The 12,578-nt window shown below is 38.4% G+C and overlaps 1 long non-coding RNA gene across 1 annotated transcript; it reads left to right on the top strand.

The window, feature by feature from the left end:
* The first annotated feature begins 8,503 nt into the window (after positions 1-8,503).
* LOC121776377 lies at positions 8,504-12,257 on the top strand. Its single transcript, XR_006045280.1, has 3 exons — positions 8,504-9,134; positions 10,091-10,186; positions 12,058-12,257. It is a non-coding gene; the product is annotated as an uncharacterized LOC121776377 (long non-coding RNA).
* Positions 12,258-12,578: the final 321 nt, after the last annotated feature.

Below are 12,578 nucleotides of genomic sequence, written 5' to 3'. Positions count from 1 at the left end.
TCCTTCCTAATTATGTACATATTTCGTACATGTCGTAATGATTTAAAAAAATTATAAGTTTAACACTGTCAACTATAACTAACTTATAACGGTATCAAATGTGATTTGCAAAAAAATATTACTTTATCTATTACTATTATTTTTTACAAAGAAATGATGATATTTATTTGTTAAATTGTTAGTTGGTTGTAAACAAGTTGTCGTAACTGGGTAAACAACAAAATAATTGAACCATAACATAATTTGCACTAGTGGAATAACAATATGTAAAATTTTAAAAAAACTTTAGTAGCGGACTATTCTACTACTAATAGTAAGATTTTGCTACAAATCCGCACGGATGCATTCGTTACTAAACTTGATCAGTTTTCAATTATATTCCGATATCAATATTTATCAGCGGATTTACTATATGTTGTCAATCCGCTACTAAATAGTGGAGTACATCATAAAGATTTAGGAAAAGAATAAAATGAGTTGCTAAAATATTAGAAGACGACGAAATATAGTGACAAAAGATGTGAAACGATGACATAGGTTACCTATATTTGTGCAATTATTAAATAATTTGAAAAAAAAAATACGAAATGGTGAAACATCATTTCTCAAATGCTTGATTGATGCCTCTCCTTCTAATCCTTCTCCTTTTCTCTCCTCCATCTTTCTCGGAGGCTTCAAATCCCATGATGAGGCGGCTGAGCAACGAGAGAGAAACTACTTCTCCTTCGAAAGCTAGTGATTCTTCCACGAAGAAAAAATTCAAGAAAAATCAAGATTTTTATGGCGCGGCAGCGCATGAAGTTCCGAGTGGTCCGAATCCCGAGTCAAATTGATTTTGGGAGTGAAAAGAAAGGTGTTGAGCTTGAATTGCTGCTGCTCAAGATTAAGAAGGTAATAGCAACAAATATAGTAATGTTAGTTTGGGATGGTTTTGTTGGAGATCAAGAATAAAACCAAGAATATTCTGCAATCAATGAGATGACACAAAATCAGGAGAAGAATTGGAAGAAGATTATAGGCATTTAATTAGGAAGATTATGAAGAATATCTTACCGTGTATAGAGATTACTTAGCCTATATATGATGTACTCTATCATTGTGAATTATATCATAAAAGATTATACCTTTCTACATGGCATCAAGAGCAGGTTTTAGGCTCAGAAACAAATCATCATAGCCCCCAAATACCTTTCTCGACCAATACAGGCGAGAAATCTGTCCAAAAATGTCAGAAACCAAACCAGAAATTGAACCCATTGCCGAGAAAATTAGATCGAGTAAGAGTGTTACCGTAGCCTTCAAATTGAATGGCTCGAACTACTCACTGTGGGAACGGTTAATGAAAGTGTCCATTGGCGGCCGAAGAGCCTACCGCCATATCTCTAGAGTTCAGTCCCCACCGAAGCCAGGGGAGAACGGATTCACAGATTGGGAAGAGATAGACTTAATAGTCTTCTCATGGATTATCGACAACATGGAGACAAATCTCATAGCAGATTTCGCACATCACCAAACGGCGAAGTCACTATGGGATACACTCGTCGTGACGTTTGCGAGTTCATCGGACTCGTATCTAATATACGACCTGCGAGACAAGGAAAGTAAAATTTTACAAGGAGACTCAACACTGGAGGCCTACTGGAGTAGGCTACACGGACTTTGGATCGATATCGATCGATGCTCACACAAGACGGTGAATTGCTGCGACAAAGGGGTAGAACAATACCGGGAAATCAAATCGGAACTACGGTTATTCAAATTTCTCACCGGACTGAACGAGAAGTATGACTGGATCCGATGCGAGATCCTCAAGGAGGATCCATACCCCTCAGCCGACGTAGCGTATGGATGGGTGAAGTGGGAGGCAGCTCGACTCAAGATCATGTCACCGGCATCCGATTCAAACTCTACCGCTGTCGGGAATGAAACATCATCGGGGGTCGGATTCGGGTTTGGAGCTCGAGAACACCGCCCATCGCAGCCGCAGAACAGGAATCAGCCGCCAACATCACGCTCCGCCGCCAACATCATGCTCCGCCGCCAACCGCCAGGGAAACGGCAAGCCAGACAATTCCCGACTCTGGTGTTCCCACTGTGAAATGCACAAACACACGAAAGAGACGTGCTTTCAATTGGTGGGATACCCAGAGTGGTAGGAAGATGAGAAATCTGGGAAGGCGAAAATCGCCATCGGAACAGAGAGCTGAGGAAAGACCCAGCTCGAAGGAAACCGAGAAATGACGGGGTTCCAGGAAAGGGGACCAGACACCGGTGGTCTCCCAACCGGCGGTGGCAGGCGCAGCGACAATGGTGGTGGGGGGGAGACGGCAGAAGCGATGGTGGCGTCGCTCCAATTGGACGGAGGCGGAGAGAACGGAGGTAACTGGTTGGGTGATCCAAATCCTTAACCCTAATCCCTTTATTTCAATTAAGTCCCCCAAATTATCAATTCGGTCACCAGCCTCTATATCTCATACAAAAGCACCCCCAGCCTCTAAATATTATACAAATGCACCCCAGCTTCGGAATAATTATGAGAATGACCCTATTATATGCAAAAAGTCCTTTGCACCCTTAGAAAATTTGTCATATGCATTTGAAGCCCGTGATTGTGATATAGTTGATGATACGGGATGGATTTTTGATTGTGGGGCCACCGATACCATGACATACGATAGAAATGATTATTTGGAAATTCATAAGACCCCGAAGTCGCATATCAAAACTGCAAATGGGGGAATAACGCCAGTTGAGGGGGCATGGACTATAGAAAATTTTCCTAATGTGCATATTTCTAAATGCCTATATGTTCCTAGATTATCTCAGAAGTTGATGTCCATCAGCCATGTGACTAAGGATTTAAATTGTACACTGTTAATGCATCCCAACTTCTGTATGCTACAGGATATCCGGACGGGAAAGATGAAGGGGTTGGCAGCGGAAGCGTGCATAAATATCCGATCACATGAATTTGATCTATTTAGCAGATTATTTAGACAAATTCTATTCGCACTTTTATCACATGTATCATGCTCATAACTTGAATTAAAACATGCTTTAGCATATAAAATCCCTAAAACATGCTTACTACGGAATTAGTCAATTTACCTCGTTGATTCAATCAAGAATCGATGATGGCTTGCTCCGTCTCCACGTGAAGATCTTCAATACAAGACCTCGGATCTTCTGACTGGTGTCCCGGACTGTACGCTGATATTTGTGTGGGCAAATCTCACCAACGTACTAGGACTCGAATAATGGAAGACAGAAACTGCTCACGGAGGAGGCACAAATTTCGAACTCTCTCTCTAGAGGGGGATGAAATTTTTATGTAGAAAAAGTGTTTTCTGTCTCCTTTATTCCCCTATTTATATTAAGTCACAAATTGGGCTCAGTCAGGGATCTAAGGAAGAATTGGATCAGACCTCACCCAATTAGCTTTTTACTAATTAAATTGAACCCATAATTTAATATAAGCTTATATTGGAATATTACAAGCAGCCACTACAGAAGTAATATTGCACTGCCTTTCCAAATCCGAAATTACAAGTATTCCGGGTTTCCTTTATTTGCGTTCAATTCATTTACCGCGCTTAAGATAGAAACATCCATTAATTAATTAATGTCTACTATGGACTTAATTAATCAACATATTTAATCTCCAAGAGTGGACTTAGCAAGAAACTCTTATTTATTATTCATAGACTAATCAAACTCCAACTAGCTAGGTTCCAAATAATAAAACCTTGTTTCGAGCTCCTCTTGTGGATGTTATCAAACGAGACTCTCCTCGCGCACGATTCAACGTAATAGCAATCCTAGCACCGCTAGATAATGATCACCACTACCCAATATACCTGGATCGCTGGGTTACGAAAAACCCGCACATTTGGTAAGTCAAAGTAGTAGATACTCAATATCGTATGCCCAATGCTAACGTACATTGATTAAGAAATTATTATCAAGACCTCGTCTTTCAGAAGATAGCATAAAGACTCGTCTTGCTGTTAGATCCATTCAGTGCTATACCACACCAACGTCATCTTATTTCAATAAGGCTTAGAAATAATCGGACTGACATTGCAACCTTTCACGATAGGTAGTCTAGGCCTATCTGGGTTGTGAAATTCTTCTTTTTCTTTGTTTAGAACTGACCGTGTTACCTTAAAGTGGACGACGCCCACAACCGGTCTACTAGAACAAAGACTTAGACTTTGTTACGTTCTTATACATTTAAATCTGCAATAAACAACCATTAAATGTAAAACATAACAACATTATAACAAAAATAATCTATTTTATTCATTGGAAAATAACAAGTAAAGTTTTACAGTATCCAATCACTCGAAAGGTGATTTCTAGTATACAAAACCCTAACAATCTCCCACTTATACTCAAAACAGCTTTCGAGTATACAAAAAAATAGTGCACACGTCTAAATTTCTCCCACTTATACTGAAAGCAAGTTGAGGTCTTGAATGAGTCGAACTCCCATCCCTTCAACGTGGCATTCGAAAGGTTTCACCGCCAAAGCCTTTGTAAAAGGATCTGCCATGTTGTTCTCTGACGCAATCTTGACCACTTGTATGTCTCCTCTCTGCACTATATCTCTAATGATATGATACTTCCGCTCTATGTGTTTGCTCGCTTTGTTAGCTCTTGGTTCTTTCGAGTTTACCACCGCACCAGAATTGTCACAATAAATGATGATGCTCTTGGGCAGATTCGAAACCACACCTAAATCCATAAGGAAGTTCTTGAACCATACTGCCTCTTTTGCAGCCTCCGAAGCGGCCACATACTCGGCTTCCATGGTCGAGTCCGCGATGCATTTCTGCTTCACACTCTTCCAAATTACGGCTCCACCTCATAAGGTGAACACATATCTTGAAGTAGATTTTCCCGAGCCCTGATCAGCTTAAAAGTCTGAGTCAGTATATCTCAAAGGACAGAGCTCGACTGCATTGTAAACTAGAGCATAGTCCTTAGTCCGTTTAAGGTACTTGAGTATGTTCTTTACGGCAGTCCAATGTCCTTGGCCCGGATTCGACTGATATCTTGCCACCATGCCAACAGCAAAGCAAATATCAGGTCTAGTACAAAGCATAGTATACATGAGACTTCCAACTGCCGAAGCATATGGAATCCTTCTCATTTCATGTATCTCAGATGGCGTTTTAGAGCACATCTCTTGAGATAAATGGATGCCATGTCTAAAAGGTAAGAAACCTTTCTTGGCGTCCTGCATGCTAAAACAACTAAGTACTATATCGATGTAAGGTTCTTGAGATAAGCACAACATCTTCTTTTCTCGATTCCGAAGAACCTTGATCCCGAGGATGTGTCCCGCGTCTCCCATATCTTTCATCTCGAACTGGTTTGACAACCAAGTTCGTACTGACGACAACATCTTTTTATTGTTTCCAATTACAAGAATGTCATCTACATATAAAACTAAGAACACCACATTCCCCTTATCAACTTTCTTATACACACAACTTTCACTTGGGCACTTTTCGAATCCAAACTTGCGAACAGTTTGATCGAAACATTGGTTCCACGATTTAGATGCTTGCTTGAGGCCATAAATGGTCTTCTTCAGCTTCCAAACCATGTGTTCTTTGCCCTTTATGGAATATCTTTCGGGTTGTTCCATGTAGATGGTCTCCTCAAGACCGCCGTTTAGAAACGCAGTCTTAACGTCCATCTGCCATACATCCCAATCCATATAAGCTGAAATAGACAATAGTATCCGAATCGATTTGAGCATGGCCACTGGGGAGAAGGTCTCATCATAATCGATGCCTTCCTTTTGGGTATACCCCTTGGCCACTAGTCTTGCCTTAAAGACTTTAACTCGTCCATCGGGTCCACGTTTACGTTTATATATCCACTTGCTCCCAATAGCAGTACAGCCTTTGGGTAGGACGGACAAATCGTAGACGTCTTTGTCTATCATAGATTGTAGTTCTGAATCCATTGGTTTCACCCATTCGCAATGATCGACATCTGCCAGCGCCTCCGCAAAGTTCCAGGGATCTAATACATTGCTGTCCAATGAGTGATCCATAGATTCCCCCAAACCAATGTATCTGTCGGGCTCATGCGAGACCCTCCCACTGCGGCGCGGCACTACAATATTTTGAGTAGAAGTTGAAGTTTTGGGAATTGATTGTACACTAGGTACTTATTCTTGGTTAATGGAACTTGTGACAGAAGTCAGCTCATCGAGAGCCACTTCACTGCTGGGTTTATGATTCATTACATAGTCTTCCTCTAAGAATGTCGCGTGAGTACTCACAATGACTTTCTTGTCTCGAAGACTAAAGAATTCATAACCTTTCGTGCCTTTGGGGTATCGTATAAACAAACATACCTCCGTCCTTGATCCTAGCTTAGTTGAATCCTTTTCCAATAATGAGCCGGGCAACCCCAAATCTTGAGGTGTGCTAGATTGGGCTTACGCCCAGTCCACAACTCATAAGGAGTAGTAGGTACGGATTTCGATGGTAAATTGTCTAAAATATGGCTTGCAGAAAGCAAGGCATGTCCCCAAAATGAAATAGGCAGACGTGCATAACTCATAATCGATCGAACCATGTTTAACAAGGTCTTGTTCCTTTTTTCAGCCACGCCGTTCTGCTGGGGCGTGCCTGGCGCAGTCAGTTGGGATTCAATTCCCGACTCCGATAAGTAGTCCAAAAATTTGGCACTGAGGTATTCGTCTCCACGATCAGATCGTAGGCATTTGATATTCTTTCCATGATACTTCTCCACAAGAGTCTTAAAGTCTTTAAACTTGTCAAAAGACTCTGACTTGTGACGCATCAAATAGACATATCCAATTTTCGAGAAGTCATCAATAAAAGTGATGAAGTATCAAAAACCACCCCTTGCCTCTGTAGACATTGGTCCACATACATCGGAATGAACGAGCTCAAGTACTTCCTTTGCCCTATTGCCCTTAGCCTTAAAAGGCCTCTTGGTCATCTTGCCTTCTAAGCATGACTCACACTTATGAAAAGTTTCCTCCTCTAGAGACCTTTAATAAGATCTTGTTGAATAAGAGAATGGATCCTCCTTTCATTGGCATGACCAAGTCTAAGGTGCCATAAGTACGTTTCGTTCATTGAACTTGAAGGTTCCTTTTGTTTCTTTGAAATTTTCGATGTTGTATTGAGTTCTGATTTGCGATTATTAAACTGTGTAGAAGTGATTGTGTACAGATTGTTTTCCATGATACCATGACAAATATAAGAATCATCTTTCTTAATAACACAATTGTCATTAAAAGAAATCGAATATCCATCAAAAACTAATTTAGAAACTGAAATTAAATTTCTTCTAAAAGAAGGTATCAACAAAACATTCTTCAAAATCAAAAATCTATCACTACTAAAACGCAAATAAATGTCTCCCACTGCAACGACCGCCACTTTGGTAGCGTCGCCCAGCTGGAATTCGATCTCACGATCATGTAGTCGTCTTGTCACCTGCATTAAGTCAGGATCAAAACAAATATGATCAGTAGCTCCTGTGTCAATAACCCAAGTGCAAGTAGATGTCAAAGCCAAACAAGACTCGACTACTAGAGCTTGGTGTATACCTGTAGCCTTGCCCCTTTTAGGACAGTCTGGCTTCCAATGCCCCTTCTCACCACACTTGAAACACTTCCCCCGAGGGCTTCTTATTTGCCCTTCTCTTCTTCTTTCCCTTAGCCACTTTGCCCGATTCTGAGTTCGGTGCCTTCCTTTTTCCTATGCTAGGCTTGAAGCCAGAGGAACGAGGTGCCGAAGTCATCATGGCAGCCTTAGCCTGGACCATAAGGTCCTCTGCTGACTGAAGTTCAGTCAATAGTTCTGCCAAGGTGTAATTCCTTTTGTTCATCTCAAAGTTGAGCTTGAACTGTTGAAGCTAGGGGGAAGACTTTGAAGGATGATTGTTACCTGGGACTCGAGATCGATCGTCCCTCCCAACACCTCAATCTGGTTGAGGTGGCCCATCATCTCGAGGACATGGCCCCTCACAGACGAGCCTTCCTTCATTGTCTTCGACATGATACTCCGAAAGGCTTGAGACTTAGCCGTTCGATTCTGAGTACCAAAAAGATTCTTGAGATTCTGCATAATCTCGGCGGCAGTTTCCATGGCAGAATGCTGATGCTTGAGTACTGATGACATAGATGCCAACATGTAGCACTTAGCCATCTCATTCGCCTTATGCCGCCGTCTATGTGCATCTCTAAGTCCTACCGCAGCGTTAGCCGCTGGTACTGGAGGTCGCGGGGTTGTGAGCACAAAGTTGTACTCTTCAGCTGTAAGAACGATGTCCAAATTTTGTTTCCATTCTATGTAATTTTGGCCCTCGAGTTTGTTTTCTTTGAGAATTGCAGAAAGAGGATTGAACGACATATTGACGATTTGGTTTGCACTACAAAACAGAATATTTACCATTTGTCATAAACTTATGTAAGAAGTTTGATTAGATTAACCATAAATGTAACATCCCGAATTATAGGCACCAATAAAAGGTTTGGATATGTGGTGAGGAATAGTAGTTAAGTTAAACCGTAAGGTATAAATTTGATACGAAATGCCGATTAGTCAATTTTCGGCAATTTCTTTTGTCCGTGTAAAATCATAAATCGAAGCTAAGGGGTAATAATTTTATAAATTAAAAATTATGGCCTAGAATAATTGTTGATAATGTGAGGAATTGTTTTGGGCCATTTGAAGGTAATTAAAAAAATTTCTATCGCCGATAATTTCAGTTTTTAACGAAAACGATCGGCGAAACTTTTGAAGATATAGACAGGAATAATTTTGCCTTAAACTAGAATTTAAATGCTAAATGATGATATAAAGAGTTCCTAAATGTGATATCATATGATAGGGCAATAAAATGTTACAAGATAATTAATTTATTTAAAAACTAACTAAATAATTAAATAATGATTAGAATTCTCTAGAGAATTCTTTTGTCTATCATCAACTCCAAACCCCCCCTCATTTCAGCCACAAGCACGTCCTCCCCCTCTCCATGGAAGACCAAAAGCTTAAGCTTTTTAATTTCCAAATATTTGTCATTTAATCGGTAAATCGATCGGGTAATCTTGTATCCGCCAGCAAATCGAGGTAGCCCTTTCTTCCTATTCTATTTTTATACCTTGAACTTGAGTATATTTTGATGTTGAAGGGCTGAAATTTCATTCACTCGGGGGTAGGAAAACTAACCGATTAAATTTCGATATATTGACGTTTACGCGATCATAGGCCTTCATTTGTCGTTGTTTGATATTTGAATTAGAAGTTTGATTACATGGATGTGAATTTGGATGAATATTGAACAGGGGGGGAGCTGAATTGATGATATTTGATGTGGAATGGTTGGGTTTGAGATAAAAGCTTGAGAAGAATCAAACTCTCTAATCTGCCGCCTCCTAGTTTGAATTATTAAGCATTTTAAGAAAGGTTAAAACTTTTGTTTAACAATTTTAAAAATAACTATATTTAGTCTTGAGGTCCCCTGAATTTTATGGAGAATTTAGGAGTTCAGTTACTGCATGTATAAATTGTTAAGACAATACCGCCGGAAACTGTCAAAATTGTGGTAAACTGCCATATTTTAGTATGTTCTATCCGAATTATTCAGGGCATTTAAGGTCAATGAAAACTTGATTTCATAATTTCTAAATTAACTATAAGGTGTCTCGTTGTTCTCTGAATTTTGTGACTAATTAAAGAGTACAAATACTATTTATAAAAATTGTGTAGAAAATGTTGCCAGAAACTGTTCGATTTTGTTAGTCTCTGGTAAAAGGAGAATATCTCTCAAACCATTAGAAATTTTTGAATGAATCTTGTTGGATTATAAACTATACTTCTTTGGGCATTTAAAAATATTAGGTCAAGCCTCTAAATCCTTCCGAATGAATATAGAATTTTTATGACGAATCAGTCCAGTGCAGTTGTATAGTTAGATGATTTAAGTTAATATAGCAAATTAATTATTTAGATGATTTAATGATGAAAACATGATCATGGGTAAATATGAGTTATTAATTGGTACGCTATTTATATTATGCATAAAGCGAAGGAGCATATAGTGCGTTTTGATCACAAAGGAGTGGATTTAGAGGGTAGAGAAGTATCAAGGTGAAATAGGCTTATGTTCATAAGCCTGCGAGGTAGCGTATCCTCTCTATGGTTTTCGATTCTTTAGGTTGAGATGATGTGTGCTATAATGTGATTATATGTGAGATGTTATTAAATAATGTGCTTAAATATGCTTATAATTTAATATGTGGATTATTATGATTCTTATTAATTTAAATATGAATGATCTGTGGAAAAAAAATGGTACGAATATGAATAAAAGACAATGGATACGATATGCAATGAAATGTAATAAATTATGAAGATCTGAATAATGTGAAATATGTCTGAATAGATTATGAAAAAAAATATCTGAATATATATGAAAAAGAGTGTCTGTGAATTCGATAAGAATGATTATCTGAAGTGATATTTGGAAATGGAATAAATGTGAAAAAGAGATTTGAAAGAAGAATATGAAATAAAACGTCCCGTTTGCTTGGTCATATGTGTTGGGTACAATTGGCATGCCATAGGACAGCAGCGCTGCATTATCTGTGATCACTCGTCTTCTGGATAACCGAAGCGAGGATCGTCTGTTATCTGATGGGCCCCTATCTGATCTGTCTGATCTGCACCCTAATGGGTGGTCTAATTATCTGTCCGCACCCTCATGGGTGGTCTGATTATATGTCTGCACCCTCATGGGTGGTCTGATTATCTGTCTGCACCCTATGGGTGGTCTGTGCGGAGTCCTCTCGAGGACAAAATCCGCGTCTGCATCTGATTCTGTTTCTGATCTGGTCCGTGTACCCTGCCTGAAACCAAGTAGATATTGGGGCTATAAGATAAAATAATATCTGATGATTTCTGAATAAAGGATCTGTAATCTGTAATCTGTGGTATATGATAATATAAGATAAAATAATATCTGATGATTTCTGAATAAATGATCTGTAAGCTGTAATCTGTGATATATGATAATATAAGATAAAATAATATCTGATGATTTCTGAATAAATGATCTGTAATCTGTAATCTGTGATATATGATAATATAAGATAAAATAATATCTGATGATTTCTGAATAAATGATCTGTAAGCTGTAATCTGTGATATATGATAATATAAGATAAAATAATATCTGATGATTTCTGAATAAATGATCTGTAATCTGTAATATGTGATATATGATAATATAAGATAAAATAATATCTGATGATTTCTGAATAAATGATCTGTAATATATGATAAGATAAGAAAAAATTAATATCTGATGACTTGTGAATAAAGGATCTGTAATATGTGATATGTGATATGTGATTTGTGAAATATGATATATGATATGATTGTTGATCAGTCCTCACGGAGGAAATGATATTTTATGTTGAACGGTCCCCGCTCGGGGTAATTAACACAGAAGAATAGTATACGAAAATAAATGGTAAAATGAGAAAAATGTGATACGAAATGATATATGATGATATGCGAAATCTGGAGAAACCAAAGCTATAAGATACAATGAAAATGTTGTAGTATAGAAATAAATATATGAATATGTTATCAAGAGACCATAAGAGAAATATGACGAGGATGATATGATGAATATATATGGGTATCTGAACAGGTATGCTTTGGTGTGAAAATTCTGAGAATTTGGAATATATATATTGTAATAATAAGTCAAGATAATAAGGAAATGGCATTAAGAATGAAATCTCTGAAGAGACATGAGTAAGAATATATGGAAAAGTTGTATGACGATAATACAAATAAGTTTGATATAATGTGATTGTAAGTAATTTTGGAAATCTGTGAAATTGAAATGAAAACAAGCAAAAGATTAAAAAGGAAATAATGTAGTTATTATAGTTACTATTGTCTTAGCTGAGAGGGTTGGATTCTGTAGTTTGGATATTGCTACTGGGCTTTCGAGCTCACTCCCCCTCTTTCCCCCCTGCAGGTTAGAGTCGACATTATGTCAGTGGTGTTGCGCAGCTTTGCATCTTTGGCGAGTCACTGGTGGTCAACTTGGTTTAGTAGTCGTGGCATGTTATGTAATAGTTTAATCTTTAACCTTCCGCTGGATAAATGTTAAGTTTTTAAATGTAATAGATTTTAATTATGCTTTTAAGCTAAAAAGAAAAAGGAAAAATTTCAGCACGGGTTTTCGATACTGAAACGTGACATCACTTATTCGGTGGGTTACCTACCGGGTAAGGGGTGTTACAATAAAACTTTTCAAAATCTTACAACTGTAAAATTAAAATTTTGTGCCCTCCAGAGGATGTCAATACGCATTAAAATCTTACAATTTTACTGGTCACAACACCGACGAATAGTCCAGAGACCACAGAGTGGCATGGCCGCCTAATGTTGCCTAAGCAAGACCATCTCTTTAGCATTACAGAGTCTCATTTCTACAACACACTCCCATAACAATGTTCATGTGCTGCTAACAAGATCAAGCTATCTCATAAATCC

The sequence above is a fragment of the Salvia splendens genome, chromosome 18, assembly GCF_004379255.2.
Source record: "Salvia splendens isolate huo1 chromosome 18, SspV2, whole genome shotgun sequence".
Classification (NCBI taxonomy): Eukaryota; Viridiplantae; Streptophyta; class Magnoliopsida; order Lamiales; family Lamiaceae; genus Salvia; species Salvia splendens.
The sequence above is the reverse complement of the archived record's forward strand: the minus strand, read 5'-3'. Positions and strand labels throughout refer to the sequence as shown.